Source organism: Ochotona curzoniae, unplaced genomic scaffold, assembly GCF_017591425.1.
Source record: "Ochotona curzoniae isolate NIBS_2020 unplaced genomic scaffold, NIBS_Ocur_1.0 contig_2723, whole genome shotgun sequence".
Lineage (NCBI taxonomy): Eukaryota > Metazoa > Chordata > Mammalia > Lagomorpha > Ochotonidae > Ochotona > Ochotona curzoniae.
In genome coordinates this window covers 15,514,783-15,539,350 of record NW_024465573.1, presented here as the reverse complement: position 1 = coordinate 15,539,350, position 24,568 = coordinate 15,514,783, and positions in this window count along the sequence as shown.

Below are 24,568 nucleotides of genomic sequence, written 5' to 3'. Positions count from 1 at the left end.
CTGAATCTTCTTCAAACAACTTGAAAGCTTCCACTCCTGCTTTTTTCTGCTCCTTTTCTTACTTACCATTATGTAACATAATAAATATTCCACTTATTCATTTTCTTTGTTGTCTACCATCTCCAAGATAGTGATCTCTACAAACATGGAGATTTTTGCTTTCTTTGATATGTATATACATACATATTTAGACTTATTTATTTGAAAAGCAGAATAACAGAAAGAAGTGTACATTCACATGCGCGTGCGCGCACACACACACACACACACACACACACACACACACACACTTTCTATCCACTGATTCACTTTCCAAATGCCTGTAACAGCCAGACACAAGCTAGCTCGAAGCCAACATGGATAGGGGCAAAAAATTCTAGATTCACAGAGTTTACTGTGGGGGATATCTTAAGCAACTAAATCGTGTCATCAGGTAAAATGGAGGCTCAAAACAAAACATAGGTTGAGTTCAGGAAGATAAAGTTACAGTTTATTTGCATGCCTGAGGCAAGATTGATATCTTGTCTGCTACAAGAGGAAGAATTGATCCAAATGATAACTAAAATGTAAGAGTGATTTAAATATGTGTTCACTCCAATCAACCTTGCACATTCATTCAAACATGACATGCATGTGAATATAAAAACTTTTGTAAGAATCACATATGCAAGTGGTAAAGAACCACCTATGGCATGGGTAGCAGCATTTTTTTGTGTCATTTCTCTGAAATGTCACTTCTGATATCAGCTGGTGGAAATCTGCTAAACGTGCCTGTCTGCCTGTATTGCGTCAGAAGTCACTCCAGCTGACCACATTCTGATCAGTTCTATTTATTTTTTATTTATGTATCTATCTGTTCATTTTTATTAGCAAGGCAAATTTAGAGAGATGAAACAAAGAAATACAACTGGGCCAGAAACTCAGCTCTGGCAGTTGTGGCCATTTGGGGGGTTAATCATCAGATGGAAGATCTTCCTTTCTGTCTCTCCTCCTCTTTGTATAGCTGATTTTCCAGTAAAAATAAAATAAATCTTAAGAAAAATTAAATGCCCATCTTAAGCATACAAAGTGAAATAAATGTAGGTAACCCACTAAGCAATTTTATATAAGTTTATAATTCATAAATTCCAATTTGATATCCATCTTTTAAAGGGAGGAATTTAATTTTATAACAGTTGACCTTATAGGTGCATTTCTTCTAGGAAAATAGGGGTATATCAGTGACAGCATAGACATTAATCATTTATATTTAGATTAAGGCTGGCATTTGTTTCATTCTGTTTAATGGCTATGATCTGTAATCAAGGGCAGTATCATGTCATTAGCCTGAAAATTTCAAAAGAAAGAGAGACCACAATATGGAATTTATCTTTGCTTCATTGGAAATTGTCATTTCATTTATCAAAAGACCATTTCTGCCTATGAACAGGTATTTACAAAAGAAGAAATTTAAATGGCCAGCAAGTATTGAAAAAATGCCCAATCTCACTATCAAAGAGATGCAAATTAAATCAATGGCATGGAATTTTCAACACTCAAATTGACAGTTTTGCTGAGGGTGAATAGCTTGATGATTGATCATTCTAGCTTTTTCTTACCTCACTTTTTCTACCACTGGAAATTAAACGATTCAATGGTTTGAGCATAATTCATCACAAGGAATTTCAAGATCACTAAAGAAAGTAGCATGTTGGAATTTTTGGACTGTGAAAAAAGAAATAAATTTTCTCTGGTCCAAAAACTGAAATACTTAGAAAAATGTGCATTACAAAGATGCACAAAAATCTATACTACTGGGCCCGGCGCGGTGACGCAAGTGGTTAAAGGTCCTCGCCTTGCACACCCGGGATCCCATATGGGCGCCGGTTCTAATCCCGGCAGCCCCGCTTCCCTTCCAGCTCCCTGCCTGTGGCCTGGGAAAGCAGTCGAGGATGGCCCAAAGCTTTGGGACCCTGCACCCGCGTGGGAGACCCGGAAGAGGCTCCTGGCTTCGGATCGGCTTAGTATCGGCCCGTTGCGCTCACTTGGGGAGTGAATCATTGGACGGAAGATCTTCCTCTCTGTCTCTCCTCTCTGTATATCCGCCTTTCCAATGAAAAAATAATAAAAATAAATCTTAAAAAAAAAAACAAAAAACAAAAACAAAACAAAACAAAATCTATACTACTTATAGAGAGGACAGAAAAATAAAATGGCTCTTTTCCAATTCCAAGCCTTTTTAGACTCCATTTCTTTCTGACTAGAAGTCTACCAAAGAGTGCTACCTCCAAGTGCTAGCATCATGGGCGCTGGTTCATGTTCGTGTCCTGGCTGGCTGCTCTGCTTCCCATCCAGCTCCCTATTTGTGGCCTGGGAAAAGCAGTAGAGGATGACCCAAAACCTTGGAACCTTGTACCTGTGTGGGAGACCTGAAAGAAGCTCCTGACTCCTGGCTTCTGATCAGTTCAGCTCTGGCTATTGTGGCCAGGAAGGGGACTGAACCAGCAAATGGAAAATTTCTCTGTCTCTCCTTCCCTCTGTAAATCTGCCTTTCCAAATAAATAAATAAACAAACAAATAGACAAATAAATAAGAAATCTTTTAAAAAGTTTAGGGCCCAGCACGGTGGCGCAAGTGGTTAAAGGTCCTCGCCTTGCACGCCCGGGATCCCATATGGGCGCCGGTTCTAATCCCGGCAGCCCCGCTTCCTTTCCAGCTCCCTGCCTGTGGCCCGGGAAAGCAGTCGAGGATGGCCCAAAGCTTTGGGACCCTGCACCCGCATGGGAGACCCGGAAGAGGCTCCTGGCTTCGGATCGGCATAGTACCGACCCGTTGCACTCACTTGGGGAGTGAATCATCGGACGGAAGATCTTCCTCTCTGTCTCTCCTCTCTGTATATCCGCCTTTCCAATAAAAAAATAATAAAAATAAATCTTTAAAAAAAAAAGTTGGAGAGTTAATTTACTAGAAAAGAATTAGTACTGTTGTCCTCTCTATATTTAAATCTATCAAACTACTTCTTTTTTTTCCTGTTTATTATTATTACTTTTTTAACATTGTGGTTCCATCGGCTCTGGGGTTTCCTCTGTCTCCTTCCCACATACCCTCCTCTCACTGATTTCCCCAGTATTATTGCAGTAGTCTAGTCATTCATAAACAGTCACATGTCCATCATTTTTCTATTTAAGTTATAAAACTACATTTCTATAACATCCTAACGATCCAAAAATGGACAAGAAAAAATTCTTTATTTCAAACCATATTCTTTAGAACTCTTTAAGTGAGATTTATTTATTTTTATTGCAAAGTCAGATATACAGAGAGGAGGAGAGAGACAGAGAGGAAGATCATCTGTCCGGTGGTTCACTTCCCAAAAGACCACAACAGCTGGTGCTGCGTCAATCCGAAGCCAGGAGCCAGAAACCTCCTCCAGGTCTCCCACGTGGGTGCAGGGAATCAAGGCCTTGCACCGTCCTCGACTGCTTTCCCAGGCCACAAGCAGGGAGCTGGATGGGAAGTGGAGCTGCTGGGACCAGAAACAGTGCCCACATGGGATCCCGGTGCGTTCAAGGCGAGGACTCTAGCCAACAGGCCACTGTGCCGGGCCCATGGGCTGGTAGTTCTTACAAGTGTTGCATGTTTATCCTTTCAGCTGACTCTTCCTCATCCTCCAAAGCCCTCAGGGAGAGTGTGCAAGGACTGTAGTGCATCTGGCTGCTCCACTGTTTCCGACCACATCATATCACTGCCTGAATGTTACAAGAGCCCATACTGTCCCTGAACTAAGAAGCAATCCTGAGACTGAGGAATGAAGGAGTCTCCCTATGAGAAAGGAGTTTACTAGTACAGTGTGTATGCTGCATTCCAGAACAGGGCATATGGATGACTTGAGCACACACTACAGTAAGGATATTCCTGCACAGGGCAGAAGAGGCAAAGTTAACAAATCAATGGGAATTTTGTTACAACTTTCCTCTTTCATTTTGGGACTTAGCCTCTTGGGCATCCTGCTGGTTTGTCTGACCTATCAGCCAGGTTTGTGATAACACTTGAACTTTATGGCTGAGCAGTGACATCAATAGGCAGATAAGTGGTCAGTATCTTCTGGGAGACAGAGGTAAAAATGAAGGGGCAAGACTCGAGATGATATTACTGTGGTTTGCAGGCATACAGCCACATGTCATAACTTCTGACAAATCTGAAAAATCTGAATTTCAAATTCTGAAAAATCTAAACGGTGGAAACTTGGCTGAACATCTGTTCCAAAGGAGAAGTTGCCGATGAGCAAAGGAGAAGTTACAAAAAAATCAAGGCACTAACTTGAGTTCTTATTCACTGGGGCGAAAGAAAAAAGACTGTTTTGCATGGACTAGAAAGAAGTCATATATGTGAGACAGTCAGCATGGAATAGTCTCATATTCCATCCGAGGACTTCTAGTGGCTTGTGCCACAGGATGCCTGTGACTGCACAAGTGACAAACCACCTGTGACAGCAAAGACTTGGGAGAGAAAGCCCCTGCCAATACGAGATTTATCAAAGCCTGCCATAAAATCTATTGGAGTATACATGAAATATAGAGCTGGTTATGAACCTTCCTGGAGTTCAAAACACACTGATGCAACATCACCTTGACAGGTCAGCCAATGAGACACAAAGTTTTCTGCTTCTCTCATCTTTCCCTTTCAAATGCATTCAGATCTCAGAGTGGTAAAACAAAACAAAACAAAACAAAAACAACAACCCAGCATTAGCAAGTGGGAGGAGGGAGGGCAGAAGCACTAGGTGAGGCGGGAGCAGAACTGCCATTCTCCCCTGCCCTAAGTCAGGACATCTTGCTCAGTAGGCCAGAGCTGGCGGTGGGTCACGGGGAAGCCATAACTTTGAATCACAGAGTAGAGATTTTTATTATTGACTAGAGTATATATTGTATGACCTGATATTATTAGAAAGACTTTTTAGTACCTCAGAATGGCCCAAAAGTTTCAAGTACTAGTCTAAGTTTTAATTTCAGACAGGGAGGAAATTTAAAGGGAATGTAGGGGGCCAAAGTAATCTGAACTTCTCCTATTCCCTTTTTTTTTTAATCTCCAGTTTTGTTAAACAGTAAATCACCCCACAGTTTTTGTATTCCTTATGAATGCCATGCAACAGTATGCTTCAGCTACGTAGCCTAACAAAGCCATATCTACAAACACATTTCATTCCAGTGCACACGTGTGATAGTGTAAACTTTGCTGCTGGGTGGTGAACTACGTTTTCCTTCTTCTGATTATAGCAAATCCCCCAGTCCTTCAAACCAATCCAGGTCACGCAATCTCAGATTCTTATCCTTAAATGCCTGCTTTCCATAACACCTTCAGCTACAGACAATGGAAACCACTTCGACTATTTTAAACAGAAAATTAACATAGGGATTCCATGACGACAGTCACTGAGAAAACTAGAGGGAGCTCCTATCTGTTGGTTCACGCCCCACACACCTGCAACAGCTCAGGTTGAAGATGGGAAGTTGGAAGTCAATCCATGACTCCCATATGGGTAGCAGGAACCCACTTACCCGAGTCATCCCTGATGTGATTATTTTCACATCATTTACATATTTTTGTTGTACCAGACTATGGTACAACTCCCCCAAAGTTTCCATAAACTAAGAATCTGATCCCTTGGATTACTTTAGGCCTCTGAGTGTTTGTAGATATGTCTAAAACAATGAAGGAGGTGATTACTTTTTCTTCTGCTATTGCAACTTGCTTACACATGGAGGCAGTACTGTCTAGTGGACAGTCAAAGGAGGATGCCAGACTGATGTTCCCTGCCAAGATTTGTTGTGGACTAGATGTATGATTATGATAATGAGTGTAAACTATTGAATCTATGCCTTCCTTTACATGTAACAGAATGCTTTGTGAATTAATTTAAAAATCATATATTTGGAAGGACTAATCTCTTATTAGTGGATGTTAAAAGATGACTTTCATGCAGCATGCTTTTAACCACCTTGCTATACACTTCCATCTGGATGTCTTAGAGGCATTCCAAACACAAAAAGACATTATTTTTCTGTTTTATAACTACCACTCTCTCTACAGGCCTTAAAAAGAACAAACTGTCTTTTACGCAGTTGCCTGAATTGGAATCAGAAACTCAAGCACATTTCTTTATTTCATCTACTTGTGACATACAAAGATGATTCTACTTCCTAAGTGTGCTTAAACTCTGTCCCTTTTTCACTCTCTTTAGTTTATTCTTCCTTTACGCCTCTACTAGTAATATTGCACCCCACCCTCAAGTACTGCTTCTGCCCTCCCCAGATGTCACACATGTTACTGACAGAATGCCACATTCTCAGGCTTCTTGGAGCTGCAGTTCCTGGGGTGGCATTAAGTTATCCAAAATCAGATCTCGTCCCTCTCTTCTGATCTCTTCTCTTACCATCTCACTGTAAGCAAAATTCCTCCTCTCTTTTTGATAAAGCACGTTTTTTTTTAATCTCCCTAACTGTCTACTGGGTTCCTGTGGGAAGAGCTGCCACTACCGCTTAGCCAGTCACTCACTTCCGGATTGCGTCACACCCTCTCTGTAACTCTGTCAGATAAATCAATCAATCTTTTTTTTTTTTTTCAGATAATGAACATCAGAACTTGAGGATTACCTGCAATATGTGAGTGAGTAGTTAGAAACTAAATTATAGGCTATCTTTGAGCATGTTGGCAATGTTTGTGTGATGATCTCATTCTAAAACAATCAAATATGTTAATTCGATTAACTTGGTCTTTCTTTAAGTTTACTTAAACAACAAGATGTTTGACTTGAAGGGAAAACCGGGATAATATTTTTTGAGTAATTTGGAAAGATTGTCTGACATGTAGCAGCTAAATACAAAATGTTATAAAACTGCCCTTGGTTTTGTGCTGAGAAATGAAAACCATTAAAATTCTCCAATCAAACAAGGCAGGCAAAAATCTTAATATTATGTTGTTGTTGTTGTTGTTAAAACAGGGAGAGCAAAAAAACTTACTGAAATATAAAGAACTGAATGAACATGTCATTAATAGAGAAAGGAGGAAAGGAATGGGGCAGAGGAAATGGAAGAATAGAGAAAATTCTACCGTAGTAGTCAGGAGATGATGGAAGCAAGTTGCAGCTTTCTAACTGAGTCTGTTCTTGGTCTATAAGCACAGCATTCTGGAGCAGAGCAGCAGGTTCTCTCTTTGGTAGCTATTTCCTGTCTGCTGCTGGAATGCACTCAGTGTGCTCTCAGCCTCCACTTCTCACCATATGGGTACATTTGATTTACTGACTGGCTGCCCATCAAATGGGAATCGAATCTGCTTCGATGACAAGCCCTGTGATTCACAATAGGCTTTCTTTAGGTTTCTATGTGGTGTACACCTCTTACTATTTATTTTATTAAAAAAAAAAAGTAAATCTTTGTATGCAGTCAATGTCGTAGTGTATCAGGCTAATCTTCTGCCTAGGGCATCAGCGCCCCATATGGGTGCCAGTTGGTGCTGCTCCACTTCTGATCCAGCTCCTTGCTTACAGCCTAAGAAACCAATAGAGGATGACTCAAGTCCTCAAGCTCTTGCACCCAAGCGCGACTGGGAAGAAGTTCCTGGTGCCTGGTTTTGGTTTGGCCTAGTTCTGGTCATTGCAGACATTTGGGGAGTAAAGCAGTGGATGAAACACCTCTTTCTGTCCCTCTTTCTATATACAATGTTTTAAAATTAAATAAATCTTTAAAATTAAAAAAAAACTTGTTATTTGAAGTGAGAAATTATTTTTAATTTGCTTTTAATATTTATTTTTTATTTGAAAGAACTAGAGAAAAAAGAATAATCTTTCATTTGTTGGTTCACTCCCCATTTGTCTACAATATCCAGAGGCTGGGCCTGTCTGAAGACAGGAGTCAGGAACTTCTTCTGGGCCTTCACATGGATACAGGGGTCCAACCACTTGGGCCATCCTCTGTTGCTTTGCCAGGCGACTGGCAAGGAACTGCATGGGAAGTGGAGCAGCCAGGACTTAAAGCGACACCGTATGGGATGCCAGTGCTATAGGAGCAGCTTAACTTGCTAGATCACAACACTACCTCTTAATCTGAAACTGCACTACAGAGCTGTTTGGTCAGTTTTTGAGAGACTACAATTAGTTAATAAACTCACGTGACTATCACAGAAGATTCGTTCTTACACGTATGCATGCATGTCATAAATTTTGTATTCAGTACCTCAAATATGTGCGTACATATACCTTATCAGCATTCGTATCACCTCAATAAGCAAATTTGGAAAAGTTACATTATTTATTTGGAAGGTAAAGTCACAGACAGGGCTGGGCAGGAGTGAGGAGAGAGAGAAAGAGAATCTTTCATCTGCTGGCCAACTTCCCAAAGCCTGTGAAAGCAAGGGCTAGGTCAGGCTGAAGCCAGGAGTCAAGAATTCAGTCCCAGTCATCCACATGGATGGCACAAACCTAAGAACTTAAGCCACTACCTGCTGCCTTCTACAGTTCACATCAACAGGAAGCTGAACTGGAAACAAAGCTGGGACTTCAACCTAAGCACTTTAAAAAATAGATTTATTTATTACTGGAAAGGCAGATATACGAGGAGAGACAGAGAGGAAGATCTTCGGTCCGATGGTTCACTCCCCAAGTGACCGCAATGGCTGGAGCTGAGCCAATCTGAAGCCAGGAACCAGGAGCTCTTCCGAGTCTCTCATGTGGGTGCATCTGGGCCATCCTCAACTGCTTTCCAAGGCCACAAGCAGGGAGCTGGATGGGAAGTGGGGTTGCCGGGATTAGAACCGATGACCATGTGGGATCCCGGTGCGTGCAAGATGAGTACTTTAACCACTATGCTATCATGCCGGGCCCAACCTAAGCACTTTGACATGGGATGCAGGTATCACAGGTAATGGTTTAACCACTGCTCCACAATGCTTGCTTTACCTTGGCTAATTTTCTTAACTGTATAAATTTAATTTTTGATAATTTTTACATATTTGATTAGGGTGCGAAGGTTCAAGGACTAGAGGAAAGTGGGTGTGGCCATTGTTCTGATATTCTCTTTTTTTCTTCCTATATGTGAGGGGAGGAGAAATTTAATGGGGCAGGCCCCACCCAGCCTTCCAACCATCACATGTGGGGCATGCTCCAAGGGTCCTGCTCAGGAGGTTTTGATAGTTCAACAGTTCTGTATTGCTGTCGATCTTGCCATTCTAACTGCGATGAAATCTGTCCAGACTCCACTGGTTGACATAGTCCATCTTAGTGTCTCTGTTTGCCCAGGTATTCACTGCCAACTTTTTGCTGGAGTAGCTGATCAATTTGTTCTGTCCTCTGTCATGGTACCAGGTGTGCTGAGTGCAGGCTCCAGCGTACTGCCATATCTTCCATGTGCATCTGGATATGCTGTCCACTGCTCAGTCTAAGCCACTGAGGAGGCCCAGCTTTGACACATGCATTCCACAGTCAGATCATGGAACCTGCAATTTCCTCCATGGTTGGAGTTCTGAGTCCAGTGGTTCAGCTGGAGGGATTCCCAAAGAAACTTCATCTGATGAGATCCCAGACCTGATTCTTGTGTGTGCTTGCCAATACAGGGTCTGGCACAGTTCACTACCCATATCGGCCTACTGGCACACTGTTAGTTGCAATTGTTGGATCAGTTGTCTCCAGCCCTGTTTTCTATGCAAACTAATGGGTTTTGCAGCCCAGCCTGATCCTGCCCACCGCACACTCAGCCCCCACACAAACCAGTGGGAACTGAAGCCTAGTCGGAATGATCCTCAATAATCCCCACTAATCCGGCCTCCTGCCCCGGTGTCCCTACTTGCCAGTATGTACAGCAGTCTGGTTCAGTCTGTCCCACATCCCATTCAGCTCTTATACATGTCAATGGGCACTGAAGCCTAGTTCAGCCCAAGTGCCCCACTATCCAGCCCAAACACCTGCTGGCGGGTGCCATTCTCTGTCTAGCCATGCCTGTTCCAGTCCGGGTTCTCATGTTTACCAGTCAGAGTGGCAACCCAAGAGGGAGGTGCGCACTGTTCCCCTACTGGGCCCACTCCCCCCACTCCCAGATCTTGCACTCTCCAGGTGGTACTGCAATTTAGCTCGACAGAGTTTTCCTTCTGTGCCAGCATCTGCTAAATGATGCTGTGGCAAAGCCCTCACCTGCTCTGGCTTATGCATGCACTAGTAGGTACAGACCGCTCAGCCTGGCTTGTTCCCGATCCAGCTTGAATGTAGGCCAATGGATGTTGTAGCCCTGCCCAGTTTAGACTGCCCCCAATCCCAACTCTCATACTCACCAGTAGGAATAGTGGCCCAGCAGGGGTGCTTCCTACAGCCCCTCTACTGGGTTCGCCCCCTCTCTCCCTGGTCTCATGCACTGGTTGGGTGCTGTGGCCCAGTCTCGTATGGCCCACCTAACTTTGGCATTTGCCAGTGGGTGCTACAGCTTTGCTCAGCCAGGCTGGTCCCCAGTTCTAGCTCATGCTGGTGGGGGAATAAAGGCTAGCCCAGTCAGCCCCCAGTCCCTGGATTGGCTGGTATTGCGGCCCGACCTGGCATGACCCCCACAACATTCTGGCTCTTGGATTTTCCAGCGGGTGATATGAACTATTCCAGCCTGGCTTGCCTCAGATTTGAGCCAAAGGTAAGCCCTTGGGTACCATATCCTGGCCTGGTCTGGGCTACTCCCATTCTTGGTTCTTTTGCTCACCTGCAGGGACTGTTTCCTGACAGAGGAGTTGCCAAGCTCCTTCATCTCCAATGCCAGATCTTGCACCCATTGGTGGCTCCCTGGGCCAGCCCTAATTAGTCCACCTCCTGTCCTAGCCAGAACAGTGGCCTTTCCTGACCAGCTCTCATCCATTCTGCTTCTTACTATTGGGTGCTACAGCCCAGCCAAGTCTGGTCCATACCCAGACACAGCTCACACATAGCTCAACGGGGGCAGAGACTTATCCCAGTCCATCCTACACTCATACAGGTTCTCATTAGCTCCAATGGGTGCTGGAGTCTAACCCAGTCTCACACGCCCCAGACTCAGTCCACACCCATGCAGAAGGAGACTACCGCCATGTCCAGACTAGACCACAGCCCCCACTCTAGCTCCCACACTCACCAGTGGGACCCACAACCCAGCCAGGGTGTCCCCTTTGCTCTCCAACCTGGCCTGCTCCTAGCCACAGATCTCGCACATGCTGGTGATTGCTCTGATCCAGTTTGGCATAGCCCCTCCCCTGACTTGGCCTTTGTCTTTGGGTGCTGCAGCCTGGTCTGGCCCAGTTGGCCTCCAGTCCCAGCTGGCGGTGATGCATCCTGGCCCTGCTCAGTCTGCTCTCATCCCTGGCTCGTGCAAACCAGCAGGTATGACAGCCTAGCCTGGCATGACCTGCACTCTATCCACTTGCCAGTGGACTATCATTAGCTTGGCCTTGCCTGGTCTGCCCCCCATCCAAAGGAAATTCACACAGTTGCTGATGGATGGCCCAAAGTCTTGGGACTGGGAGACCTGGAAGAAGCTCCTGGCTCCTGGCTTCAGATCAGCTCAGCCCTGGCCACTGCGGCCACTTGGGGTGTGAACCACTGGATGGAAGATCTTTTTATCTCTCCTGTCTGTAAAATTTGACTTTCCAATAAAAACAAATAAATCTTAAAAAAAAAAAAAAAGAAAAGAAGGGTGATTTCCAGATCTGATTTTTTTTCCTACATTCATTCTCATCCGTAAGGAATTTCATTTCACTTCATTGTCTTAGGCACTCATTCAAGGTTAAAAAAAATCCGAATCTTTATTGTATTGCATATTTTGTCCATGTTAACAGGCTCACACCTAACTCCTGAAAGTTTAGCTGCTCCTTGAAATGCAAAATTCTTGTAATTGTATTCTATGCAAACTGATTCTTACTGCTTTTTCTTGTTCCGTCACCAACACCATTATTCTCTCAATCACTCTCAAAATTTTCAGGCTGTGTGCCACATTTTCCTTATTCATCTATTGAGGGGCATTCATGCTGTTCCATATTTGTGACTATTGTGACTAATGCTACAGTGAATATGGAAGTGCTACCATATATTTTTGAGACCTTGATTTAAATTTTTCTGGATATATAATAAAAGATGGGATTGTTGGATCATGTGATAGCTCTATTTTTTAATTTTTGGAGGAACCTCCATCCTGTTTTCCTTAGTGGCTGCATCATTTTGCATTGCTGTTAATAGTGGCCAAGTTGTTTAATTTCTCCACATCCTTGCCAATATTTGCTTTTTTTTTTGATAGTAGTCTTTTTTAAATGTGTGAAATGACTTCTTATTATAATTCTGATTTGATTTTCTGGATAATTAGTGATCTTAAAAATCACTTTTATGTTGAACATTTGTATGTGTTCCTTGGAATAAGTCCTTAGCTCAAATAGTGTAATATGCAATAATATGTATAAAACACCAAGATTAGCTGGTCAAGAAGACAAGTATTGTGTAACTGGACTTATATGAAGTGACTAAAACAGTTCAATTCATCCAGCCAGAGTGGAAATGTAGAATAAAGTTACAGATAAACCAGTTGAATAAGGTGTGCAAGTGGCTGCATAGCACTATATAGTAATGTACACTTAAACTATGTTAGGGTAAGATTTACTCACTTGAGTAAATCAGCACTTGAGTATGTCAGTGTTGGCTCCTCCTTCAGGGTGTATTTATAAACATACACTTTTTCATATTTAAAAAAGTTTCCTTGTTTTCATCTCCTTGAAGGGCAGAGAGCTGACAAACAGATTTGCAATGGAGGTGGAGACAAGTTACTTCCACCTATTAGCTCACTCCCTATATGCACTCAATAGCTGAGTCTGGGCCAGCTCAAAGCTGGAGGCCAGAGCCAGGTCCAGGTGTCCCATTTGGTGGCAGTGACAAGGCATTTGGGTTCTAATATTCACCAAGAGAGGCACCAGGTGACGGCTCATTTTGTGAGGTTCATTCCATCCATATGTGAGATCAGATTGATTTGACTGAATTCTGGGTTCTTGGCTTCATTTTGGCCTAACCATGGCTGTTGCCAGCATTTGATGAATCAATCTGTAGATGGAAAGTTCTCTCTCTGTTTCTCTACCTTTCTAGGCAAATGAAAAGTAATGAAGAAAAGATGTGGGGCCTGGCGCAATAGTATAGCAGCTAAAGTCCTCACCTTGCACTTCTAAGATCCCATATGGGCACCAGGTCTAATCCCAGCAGCTCCACTTCCTATCCAGCTCCCTGCTTGTGGCCCGGGAAAGCATTCGAGGATGGCCTAAAGCCTTGGGATCCTGCCTTGGAAGAGGCTCTGGGCTCCTGGCTTAGATTGGCTTAGCTGCAGCCGTTGCGGCTGCTTGGAGAGCGAATCATCAGACGGAAGATCTTTTTATCTGTCTCTTCCCCCCCCTCTGTATATCTGACTTTGCAATAAAAACAAAAAAGAAAAAGAAAAAGAAAAGAGGTGAAGGGATTTTGGGGAGTGGGCAGACTACAGGTAAATCCTGACAATTTCAAGTCCTGAGTGGGCAGAACTCTCCAGTCTGGATTGGTATTTCTTGATGACTGGATAAAGAGAGGCTGTGACTTTTTAAAAATATATTTATTCATTTATTTGAAAATCAAGAAAATATTCATATCCAGGCCTGGTATTCCCGGCCTTCCTCACATTTTATTAAAAAATAGAATGGGTAGGCCTGGCATGATGGTCTAGTGGCTAAATCCTTGCCTTGCATGCTCCAGCTTCCCACATGGGTGCCAATTAGTGTCCTGACTGCTCCACTTTCCACCCAGTGCCCTGTTTCTGGACTGGGAAAGCAGTGGAAAATGGCCCAAAGCCTTAGGATCCTGCCAGGAAAACCCAGAAAAAGCTCCTGGCTCCTGGTTTTGGATCAGCTCAGCTCTGGCCGTTACAGCCACTTGGGGAGTGAGCCAGCACGTGGAGAATCTTTTTTTCTGTATCCTCTTCTCTCTGTAAACCTGCCTTTCCAATAAAAACAAATAAATCTTAAAAAAAACAAAAAACAAAAAACAGGCAACTATGCTGGCACACTACCATAGTTAACACAAAGTTGGCATTAACCGGGCTCAGGATGCCCGCCAACTATTGGCTGCTTTTCTCCTTAGGTACAAGGCAACAGGAGCAGTTGCCCCCAGCTGGGGAAGTTCCTTCTCTGTACTCCTGACTACCCAAGTGGCCCTGTTGTTCGTTACCACTGTGGAACAGTGATAATTACCTTTTAGTGGCTCCCCTTACTTTCAGAGTCCATGCTTTCTGATACATTCTATATGAGCAAGCTTCTTAGTACTGCACTACTCAAAACAACAAAGAGCTTCTTAATGATTGTTTATGGAATGAAATCAATGCTTCTTGACATAGTTTTAAGTTCTTCCACAATTTGGTCCCAGTCTATCTTTTTTCATTATTTCCTATCGCATAACTCCTTTTTTCTTTCAGCCTATTTAGCTTATTTTCTGTTATACTCAATTTTTTTAAGCAGGCTTCAAAATTCTCTCTTATCACCAATACAGACCACATCCATACTCTAAGGCTCCAAGAAAGGGATATTCCCCTAGCCCCAGAAGAGATCTCTGATTAGGCCCTGAGCTTTTTTGTCTAGTTCTGAGGCCCTGTATAAAGTATAAGGCTTAACATTTAGTGCCTCATTTTTAGTGCATTTGCCTTAATTCTGTAACGAATTGCTAACTTCTTGATGTCAAGAACACAAAAGCATATACTTATTAACATATATTACTATGCCTTATACCCAACAATTATATGCTTTAAACAAAAATTGGGACATATGTTCTGTGAAAATGTGTACTGGGAGAACAGAGGGCTGCTGTTTGAATGTGGCAAGCTTCGGACTGGTGGAGAATGTATCTGAGTTTTCCTGACTAGTTTATAAGTGCTTTTGTTGATATATTTAAGCTTGTTTTCTAACAAAGGGTTTTTGCAGGGCAAAGGGTAAAGTGATGCAATTTGGCATACAGTAATAAAAACCTTAATTTTTAAAAATTTTTCTGATTTAATGAGAAAACAAGTAAATCAAAACATGAAAATCGAATTCATTAAACCTCAGAATATTCTTTAGCTGATTTCTTTTTGACAAGTTTTTAAATTATTTAGCTATTCTGGATTTATTTGGCTTTAATTATTTATAACAATACTGTAGTACATTAGTAAATGTCTTAAAGAGTTTTTGTAGAAGTTGGCAGCATCTCAGCAACTACATCAATATAACTCTGCCTTTTAATTTTTGCTGACAGGTGGGAATATCCTATGAGGATAATTATGACATGACATTGGGTGATGGTGCATATGCAATTGACACAGGCTGCCACTGTATTAGTCTTCTTAGGCTTTTTTTTTTTTTTTGGTGCCACTGCAATCTTTCAATAGATTTCAAATCTGCCAACGGTTCAATACGACTTTTAGTTCAATCCTGAGCTTAAAATATCCTTATATGCACTCAGTGCTGTGTGCCCAAATTTCTCAAATGCTTACCTACTTGCTTCTTAGCTGCAGCATTTTTAAACGATGCTCCATTACAACCTAAATGTCCAAACCTCTTCTTTCTCTCTCTCTCTCTTTTTTTTTAACCTCTTGGAACTTTTTCAAAATCACTTCAGCATTTGAACCATATTGTCATAATCTACAATGTAGATTCTTACACAGAATAACTCCACGAAACTAGTTTCCTTATGCATTTCCCCAGATTAACTCTTTCCACTTGATATTTCCAATAGAAGTTACTTTAGTTGTTGCTCAACACAGAGTAAATTAATGTGAAGGGAGCTGCCCTACGGCATGGCATTCCAAGTCTTTTCGTTTGAGAGCAAAACCAAAAAGAATCATGCATTCAGTAAGTAACCCTTGTGGTGGATATTAGCTACAGAGAGATTCACTCTAAGAAATTTGTTGTAACAATCACTGGGACTAAGATGTAATCTTAAGGCTAATAAGTAACCCCCAAAAGTTACAGCCTTTGGTATTATTTAAGGGAGAAAGACACTGTGTTTTACAAATATAAACACTCCAGTTCCCGGACAGATGGAATCCACTGTGAAAGAGGGGCTTACTAATTTCTATATCACCTCTTTTTTGTTTTATTATTTGGCAACATGATGATAGCTTATCATTGATCTCCACCCAGTTTTCTTGCATTGTGCTTTCCTAATTTGTAAACACTGGAAAGTGAAAAATTAGATCACTCATACTTCTTAGTGTGTCTGGAATTTTTCAAACAAACCTTTAAAAGAGTATAAACATAGTATAATGTACTCCATATATAGCAAAAGTGCTAAAGTAAAGTACAATGAAATACTGAAAGAGGTTATCTTTTGTGTCCCTGGGACCTAAACTTTATCAGTTTATGTGCTATGTTTTTCTGTTTATTTTCCTTTTTGTTATTTAAAGATGAGTTATAGGGGGAATCCCCAGCGCCTATAAAACTGTACTACACAATACAGTGTAAGCAACAATAAAAAAAAAAAAAAAAGATGAGTTATAACTCCAAATACAATACATATTGAAAAGGTGAATCAATAAATTTTTACATATGCGTACACAATGTGCCCACTACCCAGATCAAGACACACATCATTTTCAGCACCCAGCAGGGTCTTTCACGTTCTCTCCCAGTTGATGTCTCCTAAGAGTATATGTGATTTCTAAAGCTAACTCAATAGATTATCATAACATACCAGGTGGCTTAAAACATTTATTGTTTTGGGCCAAATGCAGTAGCCTGCAACTGAAGTCCTCACCTTGCGAGCACCTGGAATCCCATGGGTGCCAGTTCTAACCCTGGCAGCCCTGCTTCCTCCAGCTCCCTACTTATGGCCTGGTAAAGCAGTTGAGGACGGCCCAAAGCCTTGGGACTCTGCATCTGCGTGGGAGACCTGGAAAAGGCTTTGAGCTCCTGACTTCGTATTGCCTCAGCTCCAGCCGTTGTGTCCGCTTAGGGAGTGAATTATCGGATGGAAAATGTTTCTCTCTGTCCCTCCTCCTCTTTGCATATCTGACTTTCCAATAAAAATAAATTAAATCTTTAAAAAAAAACCACATTTATTGTTTCACATATTTGCAGGCCAAAAGTGTAAAAATCAAGGTCTTGGTTTTTGCTGGATGCTTATGAGGAGAACCTGTTCTATGTCTCATTTCTGAAAGTTGCCAGAAATCTTTCGAGTTCCTGAGCGATAACTCTATCACTCCAGTGTTTGCCGCTATCAGTACCTGCCATTCTCCCTCTCTGTCTCTAAGTCTTTGTGTCGAGACTCTCCTCTCCTTACAAGGACAACAGTCACTGAATTAAGGCTCACCCTACTTGATTACATTTACAAAGACCCTCTTTTCAAACAGTCACATTTGTGTTTATAGCTTTTAGGAAAACGAAATTCAACTCATAATGCTAAAGGTAGCCTCTATTCTGATTTCTATTATTGAAAATCACAGGAAAGGAAGGAAGCATATAGTATGTTCTACCTTTAAAAATCCAGTATTGGGTGTGGTGCAATGATGCAACTGGCTAATCTTCTTCAAGCACCGGGATTCCACATGGGTGCTGAGACTATTTGTGTCCAAGGTTGCTCCACTTTCCATACAGCTCCCTGCTTGTGGCCTTGGAGCATAGTAGAAGACTGCTCTGTGCCTTTGGACTCTGTACTTTTGTGAGGAAGCTCCTGGCCCCTGGCTTTTTGGATCAGCTCAGCTCTGGCCATTGTGACCATTTACGGAATGAATCAGCAGATGGAAGATCTTTCTTTCTGTGTCTCTCCTGCTCTCTGTAAATCTACCTTTCTAATAAAAATAACATATATTTAAGCCAACCAATCAATCAAACAAAACTCAGTATTATCTTTGTGACATCTGTTCTGTGTTGTTTCACTAACAATATTTTCTTTTCATGCACTATTGTATCCTAATGTCAGAATATACCACTATTCTTTCTACTGCTGATGGACACTTAAATGTTTCATAATTTGGAATTATTATTAATAAAAATGCTTTGTATCTTTTTGTAGTTTTATAGCGCTGAGGCAAATATGTGCTAATTTTATCCTAGATGTACACCTAGGCATGACTGTAGGATCACAAGAGAGGCATAAACTCAGCTTTCTTTTTAAATTTTAAACTATTATTTTATGATATAGCTCCATAGGATCTGGAATTTCCCATTTGCTTCCCCAAATCCCCTATCCCCTGTTGATTTCCCCCTAGTATTATAATGGTGGTCCTTGATGAACAGTCATAGCTCCATCATTTTGCTATTGAAGTGTTTCCTGAGATTGTGGGCATTGGACAATGTCAGAGAGTTCAGCATCCTACTGTCGCGATACATTCAACATTTTTCCTGGGGTCCAGCTGTGGACTGAATGCAGAGAGGCATACTGCACAGTGTCTCCACATCTAAACATGTCAGTCTCCACCACATTTCTATTATTATACATCCCCTTAAATACACAGCCACAAAACATAATCCACAACAGGGAGAAAAACAGAAAATTTACATCAACACAAAGTTAAACATGTTACAGAGTGACCAATGTGTTGCTAAAGTGATGAAAATGAACATTAAAAACCTCCTTGTAGAAAATGATGGTACTGCATGACCCATGTGATGCTAAAGAAATGACAACAAAAACAAAAATCTATCAATGCCCATGAGATGCAGCAAAAAGAGTGTTGAAAGAGACATTTACAACATCAGGTGCGTACAGACAATCAAAATTGTGGGAGATTGCCCCTGGATATCTGCCTGCTACCTGGTGGGCATGACTCACAGCTTACCTGTCAGTCTATATGACCTCTGACATGATTGGAGAATCTAAAGGGATAGACGTGCCTTTTCGCCAACTACAGTGCCATTGTTGTGTGGGGGACTGTTGGGAGACATCCTTCTGCCTTCTCTTTTCCTAGTTCGTAAGTTGGACATGCTCCATCAGACTGTCCTGGGTGGGTCATGTGGCCAAAACCACCTTTGCGTCACCTCCTCAGTGGTCTCAGGGCTGCTGGCAGCAAAAACCCCTGAGACAAAATGTCTCATATGAATGATCTGTTAATGGATCACGAGGACTTAGTGAAAAAGACACAAATGAATAGGAAATGCGAAAAGGTAAAATTCACAGCAGAAATAATTGGATTTGAAACCAACAAACTACAAATTAAAATAAGAAAGAGCCATTCCCTAATAAGATAAGCAAACCCCTCAACCATATTAACAGAGCATCATGAGAGAGAAATCATTTTATGGATGGAAGAAAAATGATTCCAACTTTTTGCTCTTTACATGGGTCATGCTACTGTTGGCATGGCAATAGTAAAGATTCTAATTTTTTTATGTAGGCATATTTAGAAGTTTCAATGGGAGTCAACCTTAGTACAGATACATTCTGTTGATTTAGTATGATTCCTGGTACTCTGGCATCCATTACATCCTTCCTTTGTGAGGTTACACATGTGTATTTATTCACCTTTATTTTTTGTTTTGTTTTGTATTTTTGATGGGAGCTGTCTTATATTGGATATCTGTCCTTTTGGGATTGCCTCATTTCACTTAGCATAATGGTCTCCAGTTGGGCCCATTTGGATGCAGATGATAAAATTTTATTCTTTTTAATAGTTGAGTAATATTCCATACAGTAGATGTGCCACAGTTTCTTATTTTTTCATTCTTTTTAATAGTTGAGTAATAAACCATAGAGTAGATGTACCACAATTTCTTTTTAAAAAATGTATTTGTTATTATTGCAATATATAAGATTTATTTATAAATAATAAATTCGAATTAAATTTTAGTTTTAATTACTTAACTTTATGAATAAATTTAACTAAATATATTTATTGATATATATGATTTATTTATTTTTATATTTTATATATTTAATTGAAATGATTGGAAGCCTTCCCACTAAAATCTGGAACTGGACAGGGATGTCCACTGTCACCACCACTCTTCAATATAGTATTGGAAGTCCTTGCCAGAGCTATTAGGCAAGAAAAAACAATTAAAGTAATCCAAATTGGAAATGAGGAATTGAAATTTTCTCTATTCGCAGATGGCAGGATTCTCTACATAAGAGAACCAAAAGACTCAGTCAAGCGACTATCGGGCACCTGGTGCAATAGCATAGTGGTTAAAGTTCTTGCCTTTCACGCACCGGGATCCCATATGGTCACCAGTTCTAATCCCAGTGGTCCTGCTTCCCAGCCAGCTCCCTGATTCTGGCCTGGGAAAGTAGTCAAGGATGGCCCAAAACCTTGGGACCTTTCACCGGCGTGGGAAAACTGGAAGAGCTCCTGGCTTCTGGCTTTGGACTGGCTCAGCTCCAGCCATTGTGATCACTTGGGGAATGAACCACTGGACGGAAGATCTTCCTCTCTGTATGCCCACCTTTCCCATTAGCAATAAATAAATCTTTTTTTTTTTTAAGAGACTATTGGAACTCATAAGAGACTTTGGCAAAGTAGCAGGATACAAAATTAATGAACACAAATTGATGGCACTAGTGTACACAAATAATCCCATGGATAAGGAAGAAATTATAAATACAGTCCCCTTTAAAATAGAGGAGAGGAATCTTAAATACCTAGGAATTAAGCTAACTAAATATGTGAAAGACCTCTGTGATGAAAACTATAAACATTTTAAAAGGAAATAGAAAAAGACCTTGAAAAATGGAGACTCTTACCATGTTCTTGGATTGGCAGGATCAACATTATCAAAATGACCATATTACCAAAAGCAATATACAGATTCAACACAATCTCAATCAAAATCCCAACAACATTCTTCTCAGAAATGGAAAAGATGATACAAAAGTTAATCTGGTATCACAAAGGACCATAAATAGCTAAAAGTTATGCTGAAAAACAGAAATCAAGCTGGAGGAATCAAATCCCAGACCTCAAGACATACTACAGAGGAGTATGGTACTGGTACTGGTACAGAAACAGAGATCAATGGAACAGAATAGAAACACCAGAAGGGAGCCCACACAATGTATAGTCAACTAATCTTTGACAGGAAAATTGAAAACAATCCAGGGAAAAATCCTGGTCTATTCAACAAATACTGTTGGGACAACTGGATAGCAGCTTGCAGAATTAAGAAGCAAGACCCGCACCTGTCACATTATATGAAAATTAGTTCTAAATGGATCAAGGACCTAAATCTACACCCAGAAACCATGGTGCTTCATTTACAACACTTCTTTTTCAACTCACAGAACACTTGTGATACCAGAAGTGTGCCTTTGTCCAGAAGTTTTAAAAATTACTCTGCTCCCACTCCTACTCAGCTTTTTTCCCTCCTTGGGTTGTCTAGTTTTCTCTTCTTGATTTGAAAGTGTTCTTTTTGTGTTATGGATACAAGTCCTTTGGCAGGCACTTGTATTATGAATATCTTCTCTTAGTCTGTTGCTGAATTTATTTTTTAAAAATCATAATGGCTCTACAATTTTTGGATATAATTTAAGTAAACATAAAATTCCATTTCGGGCATTGCTATAATTTAGACATTCTAGTGACTCTCCAAACTAAACAATTAAAATATAAGGCCTACAAAATAATTTTCAGTGCATTGCAGAGCTGGGAAGAGAGTAATGATTCTGCAAAGCCATTCAAAGCAAGTGAATTTAGAAAGTGCTGAAGCCAGTGTGTGTCCTGCAGATTTCTATTAAATCTTCACTAATGTAAACCTCTGTTTCGATGTCTTCTTGGAGCCACTTCTTTAATTGCAGAGGTTAAAATCCAGGGCATGCTGAAGGTTCAGCATAATATGCCTTCTGAATAATGCGGGAGGCCCACAAGAGCAATTCTTTTTTTTTTTTTTTTTTTTTTTTAAAGATTTATTTTTATTATTTTTTCATTGGAAAGGCGGATACACAGAGAGAAGAGACAGAGAGGAAGATCTTCCGTCCGATGATTCACTCCCCAAGTGAGCGCAACGGGCCGATACTATGCCGATCCGAAGCCAGGAGCCTCCTCCGGGTCTCCCACGCAGGTGCAGGGTCCCAAAGCCTTGGGCCGTCCTCGACTGCTTTCCCAGGCCACAGGCAGGGAGCTGGAAGGGAAGCGGGGCTGCCGGGATTAGAACCGGCGCCCACATGGGATCCCGGGCGTGCAAGGCGAGGACCTTTAACCACTTGCGCCACCGCGCTGGGCCCCACAAGAGCAATTCTTGAAGCATAAGGGAGAGTGACAAAATACAACCCATTATGGCAGAAGGGCTCACCACAAAGAAATGATGAATGAATAATCTGAAATCTGCTGAATTCTAGAGCTGAATTCTTCCAAGTGCTTTCTCACCACATAACTGAAGCTGCCAGGACTTTGATCATGAACTCTCCAGCTACTAGACCGGGAGAACGTTGACTCTTTAGCTCTTGTCTTTACAAAATATCTCATCCCAGACAATTTTTATTTTGGGTTTTATTATTTGTTAAAGATGTATTTGTTTTACTGTTTTTAAAGATTTATTTCATTTACTTGAAAGGCAGAGTTACCAAGAGAGAGGTCTTCCATCTGTTCTTCATTACCCAAATGGCCACAATAACCAGGGATGGGACAGGTCAAAGTCAGGAGCCAGGCACTTTTTCTGGGTTTCCCACAAGTGTTTGGGCCATCCTCTGCTGTTTTTCAAGGCTATTAGCAGGGAATTGGGATGGAAATGGAGCAGCTGGATCTCGGACCTGTGCCCATATGGGATACCAGCACTGTAGCAGTGGCTTAACATGTTAAGCCACAGTGATACATTCTATATGTTTATTTAGTCCCTGACACAATTTTGAAATTGTGTAGCACAGTAAGAGTAAGACACCAAGCATGGCATCTCCTGAGGATGGGTCCTTATGTGATTGCATAAGTCAGACATCCATGACTTTGGCTTTAGGTACATCTACATAAATAGTGATTTTATGAAACTAACATAATAGCTACTTTGGGGGTGACAAAAGACAAGCTAGAACCAAATTACAGGTCAACAATGGCATTTCAACTGGGGAAGTTGTTAGCACTAAAATAGTATAATGTTCTTGCATTACTTGAAATTTCAATTAATTTTAGATTTTGGGACAGGCATTCCCATCTCCCAAACTGGAGTGCCTGTTTCCTGGCACTGCTGTTTCTGATCTACTTTCTTGCCGATGCATTCTGGGAAGCAATAGATGAATGCTGAGTCCCTGCCACCAATGAAGAAGACCTTGACGGAATTCCTGGCTTCTGGGCCGGGCATGGTAGCTTAGTGGCTAAAGTCCTCGCCTTGCACACGCCAGGATTCCATATCCTGGCTGTTCCACTTCCCACCCAGTTCCCTGGGAAAGCAGTTAAGGACGGCCCAAAGCCTTGGGACCCTGCATCCGTGTGGGAGACCTAGAAGAAACTACTGACTCCCAGCTTTGTATCAACTCAGCTCTGGCCATTGAGCTGCCTGGAAAGTGGATAAGCGGATGGAAGATCTTTCTCTCTGTATATCTGCCTTTCCAATAAAAATAAATAAATGTTTTAAAAAAATTCCTAGCTCCTGGCTTTGGCCCCAACAAGCCCCTGTTGTGAATATTTGGGAAGTGAACCAGCAGATGGAAGATCTCTCTCCATCTGTTTCTCTCTCTATTGCTCAGCGTTTAAAATAAACAACAACAACAAAACAAATAAGCAACTATTTTAGTGAGGCAAGTTGAAAACAGAGAAATCCAATAAAAATAACATATGTCAGGGACCACTCTATTTAAATAGATTAAATTGCCAAATGAAAAGACAGATTTTCAGAGTAAAATATACAAAATGCAGCTTTACATTATTTGAAAATCTAAATATTAACATCATTTTTACACATACTGAAAAGGAAACAATAGCAGAAAACTATCCCAGGTCCTATACTAACTAAAATGAAGCTGGAAAAGCTATATTGATATGGAATGTTGGTGTTTTAGTTTTCATTCATGGTTCTTTGCTCACAATTTTCACAGTCCCTGCTGCCTCCACAATGACTAACGCAACAAGGTTAAAACATCTAGCCTTTTGTCCTTGGTGCTTGAAGCAGCAATAAAGGTCAAAGATAGTCTTTGGCTACAGTGTGGATGTTTGAAATCTCAACAGTAGACCTCAGAAAGCAACATCACTGTCTCTGCCCTTCTGCCCTTCTTTTACTTGTTCCTTTTTCTCTTAAGAAAGGCAATGAAAAATACAAAAAATATATATATTTTTTTGGGTAAAGATTTATTTATTTATTTTCCCCAGCTGTAGGCAACTGCCTAGGCTGCCTTGAACCTAGACAAGTGTTACACTTCTCGGAGAAAGGCAGCCAATAGTTGGCAGCTCTAGGCCTGGTTAATGTCAGATTTGTGCTAACTATACCAAGGAACCAGAATAGTTGCCTTTTCTATTTCTTTTCAAGATAAGTGAAGAAAGCAGGGAAATCTGAGCCAGAACACATCACTCCAGCCCCAGGTCGGGGTGGGGGCTGCAGATTGTCCAGGGAAGGCATATGGGGACATACTGGAGTGACAGTGGCTGAGGGCATGTTTTACAGGAAAAGAATGATTTCTGGGATCTTTCCAGGCCACTGCCCTCAG